Source organism: Elephantulus edwardii, unplaced genomic scaffold, assembly GCF_000299155.1.
Source record: "Elephantulus edwardii isolate Elephantulus edwardi_28Jun2011 unplaced genomic scaffold, EleEdw1.0 scaffold00180, whole genome shotgun sequence".
Taxonomy (NCBI): domain Eukaryota; kingdom Metazoa; phylum Chordata; class Mammalia; order Macroscelidea; family Macroscelididae; genus Elephantulus; species Elephantulus edwardii.
In genome coordinates, this window is record NW_006399930.1 from 2,099,417 (window position 1) to 2,114,104 (window position 14,688).

The following is a 14,688-nucleotide window of genomic DNA, read 5'->3' on the forward strand; positions in this document are numbered from 1 at the left end:
GGCTGGCGGCGGCGTGCGTTCCCCCGGCGTTCCCCGGTCTCTATGCACTTATTTTAATCCTCCTTTTTTGAGTTGTTCCTCACTCATTAAGAGGACAATAGTTTCAGGTGTTCATCCAGCTTCTCTGGATCCAGAAAGTCTAGATTCTATAAGGATCCCAAATTCTGTTCTGCATTTTAACCATTTTGATTAAAATTATAGCAGTTTTGCTCAAATGCCCACCAATGTTAGCTGGGCACCATCCAAATTCTTCTTCCTTGTAATTTAGACCAGTTTAGATTGTAGAAGTACATATTAGAGAACACTAGTGGCTTAGTGGAAGAAGCTATGCTGCAATCCTGAAGGCATGCAATTTGAATCCACCAGCTGCTCTACAGGGGAAGGATGGGAAATCTCCTCTTGTGCAATTAATTGTCTCTAAAAACTCACCAGAGGATCAGCTATGGGTTGGTTCTAACTTGACGGTACACAACAACAACAGTTGTTTGTTAAGATATATATGTTGTATGCTTGTCCATCTTTTAAGATTAAAAAACAATTACAAAATAAAGGAATGAAGTATTGCTAGTTATTTTGATTTCAAGGCAAATTTCCAGCACCCTCAGTCTCATACATCTAAATTCTACACATCTTACCAGGTTTTACTGTTTAAAACCCTAATAAACTTTTATTTCTTCATTGCAAGGTGGTTTGCTTTTAAAAACTCAAATTCTCTATTGTCAAGTTGGAACCAACTCATAGCTCTTCTCCAGTGGGTTTTCAGAGATTATAAATTGCACAGGAGGAGATTGCTCATCTTGCTCCTGTGAAACAGCTGGATTTGAATCATGTTCCTTTGGACTAGCAGTGCAACTCCTTATGCCTAGGTCACTCTATCTCCCTGATGTGTTGTGGTTTTTTTCCTTAAAAAAAATTATTGATTTGCATATAATCATTTATATACACTGTGTTTAGTACATGAACTTTGTGTTGTATACAGTTATTGATAAACATATTTTATATAATTAATTACCCTTATATGAATTGACATAGTAACTGGAGTAATGGGGGTAGGTATGTTGGAGACAGTGAGATTAGCTCAGGGTAGAGCAGGGTTCAGTGCTTTTGTTCATAGGATCATTATGAGTTGCAGTTGACTCAAAGGCACATGTTGTTGTTCTTATTAAGTGCCATTGAGTCACAGACAACTCATAATGACCCTATGAAGGAGAGTCCTCGACTCTTGGGTGCCTTTCATCCTCTCTCCAAGTTCATAAGGTTTCCAGAGGCAAGCTATTATGGAAGTGGATGCCACTCCTCCTTCCAAGCAAAGACATACATATTATCACCCTGTCTTTTAATACCCCATTAAACCTTTCCCATTACTTCATACACCCTCACCCACTAAGCTCTGCAATTTCAGTGATTTTTCCCTCTTCTTCCTAATTTTCTGCTCCCTTCTCTCCTTTCTCTTTTTAACAATTATACACATTTACTCAAATATCTTCCAATTTTCACAATAATGGTCTTATGTAATATTTGTCCTAATATGACTAAGATATTTTGCTTAGCAGAATGCTCTCTATTCTCTCCCAAGTTATATAGTATTTTATGAAATTGTTGCTTCTTAGTGTTGCATAGCATTCCGTTGTGTGAACACTTTCAACCCATCTTGTTGATGGGCATTTGGGCTTCACCCATTTCCTTGTTATTGTGAACATAAACAGACAAATATCTTTGTGTCTCAGTTCTGATTTCCTTGTGATATATTCCTTGCAATGCAATAGCTATGTCATACATGATTTATTTATATGTTTAGTTTTTTTGAGAAATGCCAAAGTATCTTCTGTAATGGTTATACCATTTTACAATCCCATCAGCAGTGCATGAGAGTTTCAGTCTCTCAGCATTCTCTCCAACATTCATTTTTGCTGTTTATTGCTCATATGAGGTAGTATTTCATTATTATTTTGATTTGCATCTTTCTGATTGCTAATTATTTTGAACATTTATTCATGTGTTTCTTGGCAATCCAAATATTGTCCTTTGTGAAGTCATTTCATGTCATGGTTTTTGCCTGTTCATGATTGGCTATCAGTCCTTTTATTTTTTGGAGGCCTGAAGTATTCTGTGAACTTTGATGATAAGACCCTTATTTAAAATGTTGTTGCCCAATTTTTTTTCAAGTCTATGTGTTTTCTTTTCACTCTACTAGAGAATGTTTTTGATACACACAAGGATTTAATTTAAGAAGGTGTCCCTGGTTTTAAGTTTACTATGGGAAAAAGGTAAATTAGGATTTCATATGTCCATGCCAAATAGATTTTCCTGATTCACACAACATAAACTGTAATTGAATTGGACACAACATTGAATGCAAATTTATTTTTGAATTCTTGAATAAAATTCAAGAGTAGCAAATTTAGATACTCTCCCACACTGGCTGCCACCCCATAAGGTCTCCAGGGCCAGAAGCACTAGCATCAGAGTGGAGAGGAGAGGAAATAGGTAAACAGGTAGATGGAGGTCTGAGCCATCATAAAAGGGCAACTGGGGATGGGATAGGTAGGAGTGTTAGGAAAAGGAACTGAGCTGCATGCTGGCAGGGTGGAGTGGGAGGTGAGAACAGGACTCATGCACCGATGGAGTGGGGAGGTGGGACCAACATCTCTGTTAATTGTGTAATGGAGAAAGGTCTCTCTTCTACTCTTTTGGGTAAGACGCTTGTCTGTCAAAGAGTGCTCTAAAGATAAGCATACAAATTAAAACAGAGGAGGGAGAAGGATTGGCCATCCACTTCTGAAATAATAATTTTGAAAGCCCTCTGTATAATAGAACCTTCTCGGTTTAGACTAGCAGATATGGTACCAGAGGCTGAGCCTTCGTGTTGGGAATCACAAAGGAGGGGAAACAGCTGCAAATGAATGCTAGTGATTGGAATGTAGAATGTGAGAAATATGAATGTAGGAAAATTAGAAATTGTTAAGGAATAAACGGAACACATAGATATTGACATACTAGACACTGGGGAAATGAAATGGATTGGCATGGGACATTTTGAATCAGACAATCATAAGAACTACTACTCTGGAAATGAAAAGGTGAGGAAAAATAGGGTCACATTCATAGTTAAAAAGATTATTTCTAGATCCATCTCGAAATACAGTGTAGTGAGTGACATGATTAATATCCGTATGCATACAGGGAACACTTGTCAATATCACCAGCATTCAAATATATGTACCAACAAACAAGGATAAAGAGGAGGAAATACAGGACTTCTACCAATTGTTGCAATCAAAAATTGATCAAACATACAACCAAACTGCATTAGCAGTACTGGGTGACAGGAATGCAAAAGTTAAGAACAAGGAAGAAGGATCGGTAGTCAGAATACATGGATATGGTGACAGAAGTGAGGATGGAGATGGAATGATAGATTTCTGTATAATCAATGATTTATTCATTGCCAATATTTTTCATGAGAAACACAAACAGTGACTGTACACATGAATTTCACCTGATGGTCTACACAGGAATCAGACTACATCTATGAGGGGTTGGGAATCGTTGAAGAGACTTCATATCAGCTCTGAAATGTAGGTCAGGTGTTGAGTATTGAATAATCAACTACTCATGCAAGTTCAAAATGAAACTAAAGAAAATATAATCCATAATAATAAAATTTTGACCTTGAGTCAATCTCACCTGAATTTAAAAACCATCTCAGAAACAGGTTTGAGGATTTGAACACTAATGAGCAAAGACAGATGAGCTGTGGGAGGATATTAATAATATCATCCACAAAGAATACTAAAGGTCATAGCAAAGACAGAGGAAGAAGAAAAGACCTAGATGGGTGTCAGAAGAGACTGAATATTTCAGTACAGCAACAAGAAGCCAAGCAAAAGTAGGAAAATCAGAAATTATAGGGCTAAAAAGAAGATTCAAAGGGAAACTCAGAAAGATGAAGCAAAGAGCAAAGTATTATAATGAAATGTGCAAGGAACTGGAGTCAGAAAATCAAAAGGGAGAGTCAGCATTTCTTAAACTGAAGGATCTGAAGAACAAATTCAAGTCTTGAGTTGTAATACTTAAGGATGCTGAAGGCAGAATGTTGAATGATTCAGGAAGCATGAAAAGAAGATGGAAAGAGTACATGGAGTCACTAAAGCAAAAAGAATTAGCTGACAGAGAAGGATTTCATAAGACAGCATATAATCAAGAGGCAATGATGAAGAAGGAAAATGTTCAGGCTGCTCTGAAGGAATTGGCAAAACAAAAATGCCCATTTCAAAAAACAGATGCAGCCCCAGATCCACTCACTAGGTTATTCCAAGAAATCTAGAGGACAACTACTCAGCCAACTGATTGAAAGAGATCCATTTTTATTCTCATTAAAAAAAAAAATGGTGATCTGACAGAGTGTGTGACTTATCAGACAATATCCATAATATCACATGTAAGGAAGATCCTTCTGAAGATTAACCAAAACCAATTGGAATAGTATGTCAACAGGAACTACCAGAAATGCAAGCTGGGTTTAGAAGAGGTCCCTGCTTGCTGAAACTGAGGAGGACTTAAGGAATTTGCTGCAGAATATCAAGGACTACAGCCTTCAATATAGATTCAGCATCAAGAAAACAAAGATTCTCACCACTGGACCAATTGGCAGCATGATAGATAGCGAAGAGGTTGAGATTGCTAACAGCTTCAGCTTGCTTGACTCCACAATCAGCACTCTTGGTACCAGCAGTAAGGAAATCAGAAGATGAACTGCATTGGGAAAGTCTGCTGTCAGGGACCTCTCCAGAGTGTTGAGACTAAGGTGCATCAGAGAGCTGGACAATGAATAAGGTAATGGTAGAAGAACCAATACCTTTGGGTTGTGCTGGAGAAGGTTATTGAACCAACGATGGACGGCCAAGAAAACAAACAGGTCATTCCAGGAGAGGGTAAAGCCAGACTGTTCCTTGCAAGCAAGAATTTTGAAGCTCTGTCTTGTAAATACTAGGCACATGGCCAAGGGGGACAGTCCTTGGAGAGGACATCATGGTTGGAAAGTTAAAGGGACAGTGAAGGAAAGGAAGACTCCGGATGAGATGGATTGACTAGTGACTGGAACATTGGGAGTAGGTGTTTCAGTGGTAGTGAGGTTAGGTGAGGGTAAGACAGGGTTCAGAGCTATTGTACTTATGGTTGCTATGAGTCTTAAGTGACTCAATGGCACATAACAACAACCACAACAGTGGACTCCTTCAGTATTTAATGGTAATTAGTCAGTCATGGTTAATGTCAGCACAAACATTTTGAGAAATAAGATGACTAATGAATAAGAATTACAAATGCATTTATAAATGATACACACACACATCGCTCACACCCACTGCCGTCAAGTCTATTCTAGCTTAGTAACCTAGTTTCTGAGGCTGTAGATCTTTATATGAGTACAACATAAGTTCTGTTGGATTTAACAGGCTCCAGTGCATTTATATGTGATTCTTAAGAGTAATTGGAAACTGTGGAAAAATTTTAAGTGAAGGGATAGATTGAACATATTTGTACTTTCACGCTGACATCCCTGTGGAAGAATTTTTTGAGAGACAGAAGAATAAGAAGCAACTTTGAATCAAGTATATAGGAATAGGAAAGAGAAAATGGGTTATTTTTTCCCCTCAGATAAGGGGGGCTGCTCTGGTGGCCTAGTGGCATTACATCGCACTGTAATCGCCAAGGCACGTGGTTTGAGGTCACCAGCCACTCTGTGGGAGGAGGATGGGCATTCTACTCCCACGTGATTAACTACGTCTGAAAACCTGCTGGAGGGACAGCTTTGTGTCAGCTCTGACTCTACGGTAAACAACAACAACAATAGCAAAAGGGAAATAGAGAAGAAAATTTCACAATATCTTGGGACGTGAAAATCAATAGTGATTTCTAACAGAGCAGAGAAAGGAAGTCAAGAAAAAGAGAAAACTAGGAGTTTGCTGCTGTTTAAGCAAGAACAAGTATAAACTTTAATTCCTTTAGCAAATTATCTATTTCAGCAGCTTCTAATCATCTGTATTCAATCTGTCTTCATCTTACCTACCAGAATTATGTTTCTAAAATAACTCAGGTTCTCTTGCTCCTCTGTTCTAAACATTTCAAAAAGCCCTCATCATGCTATGTGCAAAAGCATGAACTCTGGTTGTTCTCAAGGCTTTTTATCATCTGATTCAGATTTCCAAGCTTCCTTGCAGTCAAGCCACCTATAAAGTCTGTACATTGAGAACAGCAGAACATCTACACCTCAACGTTCATTGTTGTGCCCAGAATTCTCGCTTTGCTTCTGTGCCTGGAAAGACATAGTCATCTTTCTAGGATCCAGTGACCCCTGGCAGAGTTCAGTTATCCTGGCAATAAAAGTGCGCTTGAATTCATTTCCCTGAAAGTGCTTTTCATGGTGTGTGGTTACTACCTGTGTCTGTGTCTCTGTCTCTTCTGATAGGTCATGATTTTCAAGGGCAGAAAACTGTTCTTTACTTCTTTGTATTATCTTACTGTGCCATTGTTTTACTTCTGTATACAGCAGGTGAGCCTAAATAGATTAAATTACCTATTGTCTATATCACTATTAGAATTTATATGAAGTCAGTGAAAATATTTTTTTCTAGAAATTAAAGATGTGAAAGTATAAACTTTATTTTAACCAAAACCCCCTAATTCTTATGCACAAATTTCATAAATTAAGAACATTTTCCCTGCTATGCAGTATTTCCTGATATGTAAATATTATTTGCATATTATTATTCTAAGTCAATGTGCTTTTTTTCTCTTCTTTTTAAAATAAGGGACAAAAAGTCAAGAATACCATTAAGATAGTGACAAGAGTTATTACATTATTTAAAAACCTGTACACAGTTTTGCAAATAATTTTTAAAAGTTCCATGTTCACTAAAATTCCGTCATAAAACATATCAAAACTACAAGAAATTTTTTGTGTGTGTGATTTTTCTGACAGTAACTCTTCTCTATGAGGGAGTTGTTCCTCACATTGTCAATTGTTCATTTTCTAGAGAGTATAAAGAGTACCTGGGTAGTGCAAATGGCCAAGAATTCAACTACTAACCAAAAGGTTTGCAGTTCAAATCCACTCGGAGGTATCTCAGAAGAAACCAGTGATCTGCTTCCCAAAAGGTCACAGAGCCTATGGAGCCTTGCTCTGCTCTAACACATAATCCGGTCTCCATGAGTCAAAATAAACTCCAAGGTAACTGGTTTTTGGTATGTTTGTTTTTTAAAAAAACAACAACACATAGACATCTAATACTGTGCCTGGGTTAAATGTGTTTAAAAACAAAGACAAAAATATTTTCTTTATAAGACAAATTGTTTTGACAGAATATCTCCTGCAACAATAAAGCATTGCTGGAAAACTATACATATCTTTTTTTCTTTAGATAGAAATTATTTGTACAGAATGACAGTGTAACCTTTTCAGTTCATTCCACCACAGATGTAGGCAAAATAGCTTATGGGGAGATGATAAAACTCCAAAAAAGAGACATAGAGAAACATAAAGGCATTTCTACTCTACACGTAGACTGAATTTGCTTTATAAACTTGAGCAAACAACTTGAAATGTCTGATCACGGATGCTCTATGAAAAGGTAGATTGGAATTTATACTATGAATCCAGAAGCCAACACAACAATATTGTGTTGATTCTGTGGATTCAGAAACACTAAAAAGATCAATAGAAGTAGCAGCCCATGATGAATTTTCTAAAAAAACAAATCTAGCAGATAGAAACCCCATGGAAATTCTATTCTGTGATCTTTTTACAAAATTTAAGAACTATGAGTATATTTTCCAGGTATAAATTTATTGGCTGTGCCATTTCTGTTAACTTTACTTTCTTGAATAGATATATAATTTTGGTCTGGGCTAACTTCAAGCTAGACTACACCATCTTCTTGTGTTATTGTTGTATCCTTATGTAATAGTGGATGCTCATAAATGGTGGTTGAAATGAATTATCCCACTGTTAATAATACAGATATTTATGACAAGTTAAAGAAAATATTTTCTCTTGAAATGGAAGATGTAAGGACAAAAGGATTATTTTTATCAAACTGTTCACAAATGAGGCTCATACTTGAGCCTTGGTGGAGCCAAGGTTATGTATAATGTAATAAAAATATCTCTGACCAAGTTTACTGCATTTGCTTCCCAAATTATCTTTCTACTTTCCCCTCCCTTTCAATGATCTATTCTCAGTACAGGAGCCAGAGTGATGCCTTTAACTTATTCAAGGTTGGAGCATTTCACTCCTATGCTCACTATCCTCTAGGCAACACTGATAGTTATTCTAAATTCAAATCCACTGGCATTGAATCAGTTCTGACTCGTGGTGACCCTGCAGGACAGAGCAGAACCACCTCATAGAGTTTCCAAGGCTGTAAATCTTTACAGGACTCGACTTCGTCTTTTTACTACAAAGATGCTGGTGAGTTCAGAGAAGCCAGCAATCTTCTGGTCAGCATCTGAATGATTAACTGCTGCAAGAGCAGGGCTCCTCCTTAGTCATTATCCACTGCCACTGACTTACGTCTGACTCAAAACAACCCTGTTAGGTTTCCAAAACTATAAATGTATCTGGAATGATACTGTTCCTCTTTTTCCTGAGGAGCAGTTGGTGGATATGAACTGCTGACCTGTTGCGTTGCATGGTCCAACATATAACATGCTACTCTACCAGGTCTCCTTCCGTTAATCTTAAGGAGGTGCAACTAAAAAAGCCACAGTTAGATACCTCTCCACTTCATACTGAGAGCTATGATCATGATATAATAATAGTGATAAAAATAAAATAATTATACAAAATAATAGTAAGTTTTGGAAAGACGTTGTAGACATAGAACCCACATATAATGTTATAGAAATGCAAAATAATGATGATGGTGGTGTTGTGTATAAGTCAGAGCCAACCCATAGCTGACTCTCCTGCAGGTTTCCAGAGGCAATTAATTGGACAGAAAGAGCTTGCCAATCCTTCTCCCATGGAGGAGCTGGTGATTTCGACCCATGTACCTTCAGGATCACAGTGCAGCTTCTTGCCAGTAGGCCATCAGAGCTTCATAATATGGCCTCTATGAAAAATACTTGTTCTTTCAAATCTAGGAACTCTGATGTTATAAACTGAAGGTAGTTGCATTGCCCAAAGGCTGTTCCTTTCTGGAGGTTTGGATCCACCAGTGGCTCTGTGGGAGAGAGATGACAACCTCCTCCCATGGGAGTTAGAGTCTCAGAAACCCAGTGGACAGTCATCTATGAATGAGTCGCCATTTGGCTGCAATGATTGATTGTGAGCACAGAAGTTAGAATTTACAACACATCTTTTTGGGAGACCCAATTCAATCTATGATACCAATTCTATGACATTTCCAGAATACGTAAATTCTTTTAAAAATTTTTATTTTATTATTTTGTGTGGGTGTGTGTATGTACCATCGAATCAGATCTGACTGGTACAGGATGAGGTTGCCCCTCCTTCTCCAGTAGAGCATCTGGTGGTTTTGAACGGCCTATCTCTGGGGTTTCAGTGCAGCTTCTTGCCACTAGGCTACCAGAGATCCCCTAAATTCTTAGAGTTAGAAAGCAATCAAGGGTTGGAAGTAGCAGAAATATGGACTCACTGGTACATGTGAATAGGTTTTCCTTTAAGAGTAATTAGTACACAAAATTATTGATGTTAAGTTTTAATGATACCAAATTACACACTTTAAAACTCTTCAGTGGGTCTCCATTTTTCACACAGAGAATGAGCCAATGTCCTTAATGAATTATACCCTCCTCCATGATCTGGCCCTCTGACTTCTGACTTTATTTTTAGGCCATTCTTCTTGTCTATGTGGCTGGCGGCTAACTCCATAGTTAGTTGACCAGCTAACTAAAAAGCAGTACCTCTCTGACAGTTTAAGTCCATCACTGGCACCTTAAGAGAAAAATGAGCAATATCTACCTGTGTGATTTGCAGCCCTTGAAAAACTCATTAGAGGATCAGCTATGAATTGGTTCTAACTCAACAGCAATGAATTTGAATTTGGTGTAGCATTTTAACCACATTAACTTCTTTGTTTGAATGTGCCCAATGCCCCTAGTCTATGCCTAGAATATAGAAGTATTCTTCTGTAGATTATCTACTTGGCAGACACCTTTCTATATTTTATTCACACTTTAATACCTGATTTCACCCGTGTCCCTTGTCATTGTTGTTTTTATGTGCCGTCGAATCTCTTGTGACTCATAGCGACCCTATGTACAACAGCCCTAAACTCTGCTCTGTCCTGTGCCAATCTCACTGTCTCTGACACACCCATCCCGATTACCCCAGTCACTGAATCAATCCACCTCATAGAGGGTCTTCCCCTCCTGCGCTGTTCCTCCACCCTCCCAAGCATGATGTTCCTCTGCAAGGACTGGTCCCTCCTTACAACATGTCCAAAGTATGTTAGATGGAGCCTCTGAATCCTTGCCTCCAAAGAGCCAACTGGTTTGACCCTTTCTAGGAGGAATCTGTTTTCCTAGCAGTCCATGGTACCCTGAACTCTTCTCCAGCACCACAGCTCAAAGGCATCAGTTCTCCTTCTATCCTTCCTAGTCATTGTCCAACTTGATGCGTAACAAGTGATTGCAAAGACCATAGCCTGTATCAGACTCACCTTAGTCTCTAGAGTGAAACCATTGCTCTTCAGTACCCTGGAGAGATCCCTAACAGCAGACTTTCCCATCGCAATATGTTTTTTTATTTCCTGGCTACTGGTGCCAAGAGTGTTGACCATGGAGCCAAGCAGACTGCCAATTGGTCCAGTGGTGAGAATCTCTGTCTTCTTAACATTGAGCCTCAATCCATACTGAAGACTGCAGTCCTTGACCCTCTGCAGCAAGCATTTCATGTCCTCCTCAGTTTCAGCAAGCAGGGTTGTGCCATCTGCATAACGCAGGCTGTTGATAGATCTTCCATCAATCCTGACGCCACACTTCTCATAGAGCCCAGCCTCCTGGATAATCTGTTCTGCAAACAGGTTGAGAAGGTATGGAGATAGGACACATCCCTGGCATACACCTTTCCCAATTTTGAACCATACAGTGTTTCCTTGCTCTGTTCTGACGACTGCCTCTTGGTCCAAGTATAGGGTTTGCATTAGCATGATCAAGTGTTCTGGGATTCCCATTTTTCTCAGAGTCAGCCACAGTTTGTTATGATCCACACAGTCAAAACGCCTTTGCATAATCAATGAAAAACAGATAATCTTACTTATTTGCTTAGGTAAGGAGTTGTGTTGCCAACTGAAAGGTACATAGTTTGAATCTACCAGCTGCTCCTAGAAAGAAAGATAGCTGATTTCCTTTAGTGTAGTTCACTGCCTCTGAAAACCCACTGGAGGGTCAGCTGTGAGCTGATTCTTACTTGATTTTATACAAAAGCAACAGCAATAACATTCTTTTATAAAATGTAATAACTTCTGTAAACATTTATACTTTATATGGTTATTGTCTGTCCTTCCATCCCCTCTAGTATATAATTTCTTTAAGGACAGGAATCTTGTCTGTGCACTAGGCACTCAGAACATTTTTGTTAGTCTAATGAATTACACAGCCCCAAATTAATATTTTAATTAATACAGTTGCTTCAACAAAGAATAACACTTCATAGTCCGACCATTTACAAATTAACAGATTGCATATCTAATTGAATAATAGTATTAAAATATTTGCCACTGTTCACAGATATGCTTGAGTTAATAAATATGGGTGGTTTGAATCCAGCTATCAAAGTTGGGAAAAAAGCTATTTGTTGTAAAGATTTCAGTTATACTTCAAATATGCGAATTATTGTCCGATTTGAGAAGCACGGTAGCACCCTAATCTGCCCCTTTTATACAGTAGTCAGCTGGTGAGAAATGAAACTCAAAAGCCATTGTCAAGGCTGAGCTCAGTTCTAGGAGCATCAGACTGTGTGGAGCTGCAAAGAATTAAATAGCATGATATCTGCAACTCATAAATGTGGAGATAGAGGCAGTAAGATCAAGAAGCTAGGGTCCTAGACAGCCATACCAAGGGGCTACGCTTGTAATCTCAGATGGCAGACATGTAGAACCTGATTTCTGTTTCCATAATCCATACATTGTATAACTAAAAAAAAAAACCCAAGAAAGCAAACTAAAATCCAAATCTATGCCTGTTCCCAGGCTGATTCTGACTCCTGGTGTCCTTAAGTATGTCAGACTCCAGCTATGCTCCGTAGTATTTCAAGGTAATTCTCTTTGGAGGCTCTTCTAAGTATGTGTGAATCATCACCATTTCAGTGGTTTACTGTTTGTATCACCCAGGGACTTCTAATTAATTGCCTTCCAGATCCCCAAAGAATAGTCTCAACCACATTGAACTTTCTCCTTGGTAATGACCCAAAGTCATCAATATGAGGCTGTGAATGATCAGGTTAAGTGCTAAGGTACAAAAATTCGCTGATGTTTTGCTGATGTTCAGACTCATGTGATAGGAAGCATGATATACTTTCAAACCTCAGATAAGTACTGAATGAAGCAGAATATACCTTCAACTCTCAGAGAAGTACTAGATTCCTCCAAGGAATATTTGTATATGCCAGGAGGAGAAGTTTCCTGAGGTGTTTATAGGATTAATGAATATTTTCCTGGAGCCATTTATATAGCATTTAGCTGTTATTCAGATGGTCATGTATCCAAACCCACTAGCTGCCCCATGGGGAAAGATGAGGCAGTTTGCTTAAATTTATAATCTTTGAAACCCTATGGGGCTATTCTACTCTGTCATACATGTTCGTTCCCATCATTATCTACTTGATGGCCATGGGTGAGATCCCAAACTCTAGGAATCTCCCACACCAGTATAATAAGAGAGATTAATATGTCTGATTTCCTATCTATTTGTATCTTCCCTTTTTAGATAAAAGAATAAGATAGGACAAGTTTTTATGTAAATTAAATATATCTAGATGAATAAGATTTCTCTTGCATTTATCTTTTTGGTTAGAAAATGCTTCTGGTAAATAAATTTATCAGATAGTGTACTTGAAAAGCTAGAACATAATTCCATATTAAAACCAGCCAGAGTGACACAGAAAGTAAAAAATGGAGTCTAGAAACAGCAATTTCAGATATCCTAGTATAGCATATTTATTCCCGTAAGAATTCATTTTATTTATAGACCAAAATTATAGATGGATCATCTAAGCAAATTCTTAAATCTTACCTAAATATTCTCTAGACTTCCTTCATTAGTAGCTAATTTGGACAGGTAGAAGCAGGAGTGGCATCCATTTCCTCAACCACATACTTCTGGAAACTTGGAGAAACAACGATAGTTATGGAAAGGCATTTGGTCTTTTGTTCATTGCGTAGCTATGAGTTGTGCTCAACTCTACGACAATCAACAACAACACTATTGTAAAGAATTTTGAAGCACACACCTTAAAATAAAACTTACTCTAAGGGCCAATGTATTTGGCTCTAAAACTGACTTTAAAGACAATTCTGTCATTACTGCAGATATCTCAGCTACTTTCTTATACTTACACAGATAATTGAAATGTTATTATACTTTGGGATACATTGATGAATCTATCAGAATGAGAGAAGTTATCCCCTAGTAGTGGAAGCTTTGGTGTCTTGGTCCATAGAATTGAGCTGTTAACTCAAAGGCCTTACTTCCGGAGGTTCGGATTCACCAGCTGTTCCAAAGGAGAAAGATGAGAAATCTATGCCATTTACAGCCTCGGGAACTCAGCTATCAGTCGGTTCTGACCTGGCAGCAGTGAATGAGGGAGTAAATAATAATTTAATGGAATGCTTACCACTAATATTATAAAGTACAATTCTCAGACTATCTTTCAAATTTTCAGCTGTGATATTGATGAATCTTTCTACAGTCATGGAAAGCTTCATATTATTTCTTCCATCATTTTAGTATAATTTGGTAATCCATTAATAATGCATTAGTATTTAATAAATTAGAAGAAAAATGAAAAATAAAAATGCTCAGTATTGCCCTCCACTCCCAATTGGCTTACCAAGAACCCATGCAGACTGTCATAGACCATAATAATTATGTAAATTATATAGTTCAAGGAATTTAACTAGCATTTCTTGGAAGGATTCATGATCCTAGGATTCTAATCGGTATATTTCATCATAAAAAAACTCAAAATAAAAGATTGCATGCCAATAAGTTTGTAGATATGAATGCAAGGGAATTATTTTCAGGCTCGTATTCTCACACTGGCTTTGTAAACAGCAAAACAATTTGTTATCGGTGTTAGGTGCCATTGAGCCCATTATAACTTATAAGCCACCCCACGAATAACAGATCTGAACTTTTCACAGAGTTCCATGCTCTTCTTTTCTGATACAATGGAGCCCTTGTTACAGTCCCTGTGTCAATCCTCCTCGTCAAGGTTCTTTTTCTCTTCACCTTTTTCAGCATAATGGGTTGGTATTCCCCACCCCCGCATGGACTCATCCCACCTAATAACATGCTCAAAGTACGTGAGATTAAATATCACCATCCTAACCTCTAAGGAACACTGTGCTTGCACTTGCTGCAAGACAGACTGTTATTTTGGTAGTCCATGGGACATTCAGTATTCTTCTCCAACACAACTCAAAGACATGAATTGTTCATATA

General features: G+C 38.0%; 1 protein-coding gene across 1 annotated transcript in view; it reads left to right on the plus strand.

The window, feature by feature from the left end:
- CYYR1 (cysteine/tyrosine-rich 1) overlaps window positions 1–14,688 on the plus strand; it is a 206,039-nt gene that overhangs the window by 97,437 nt on the left and 93,914 nt on the right. The gene's annotated exons all lie outside the window — the stretch shown is intronic.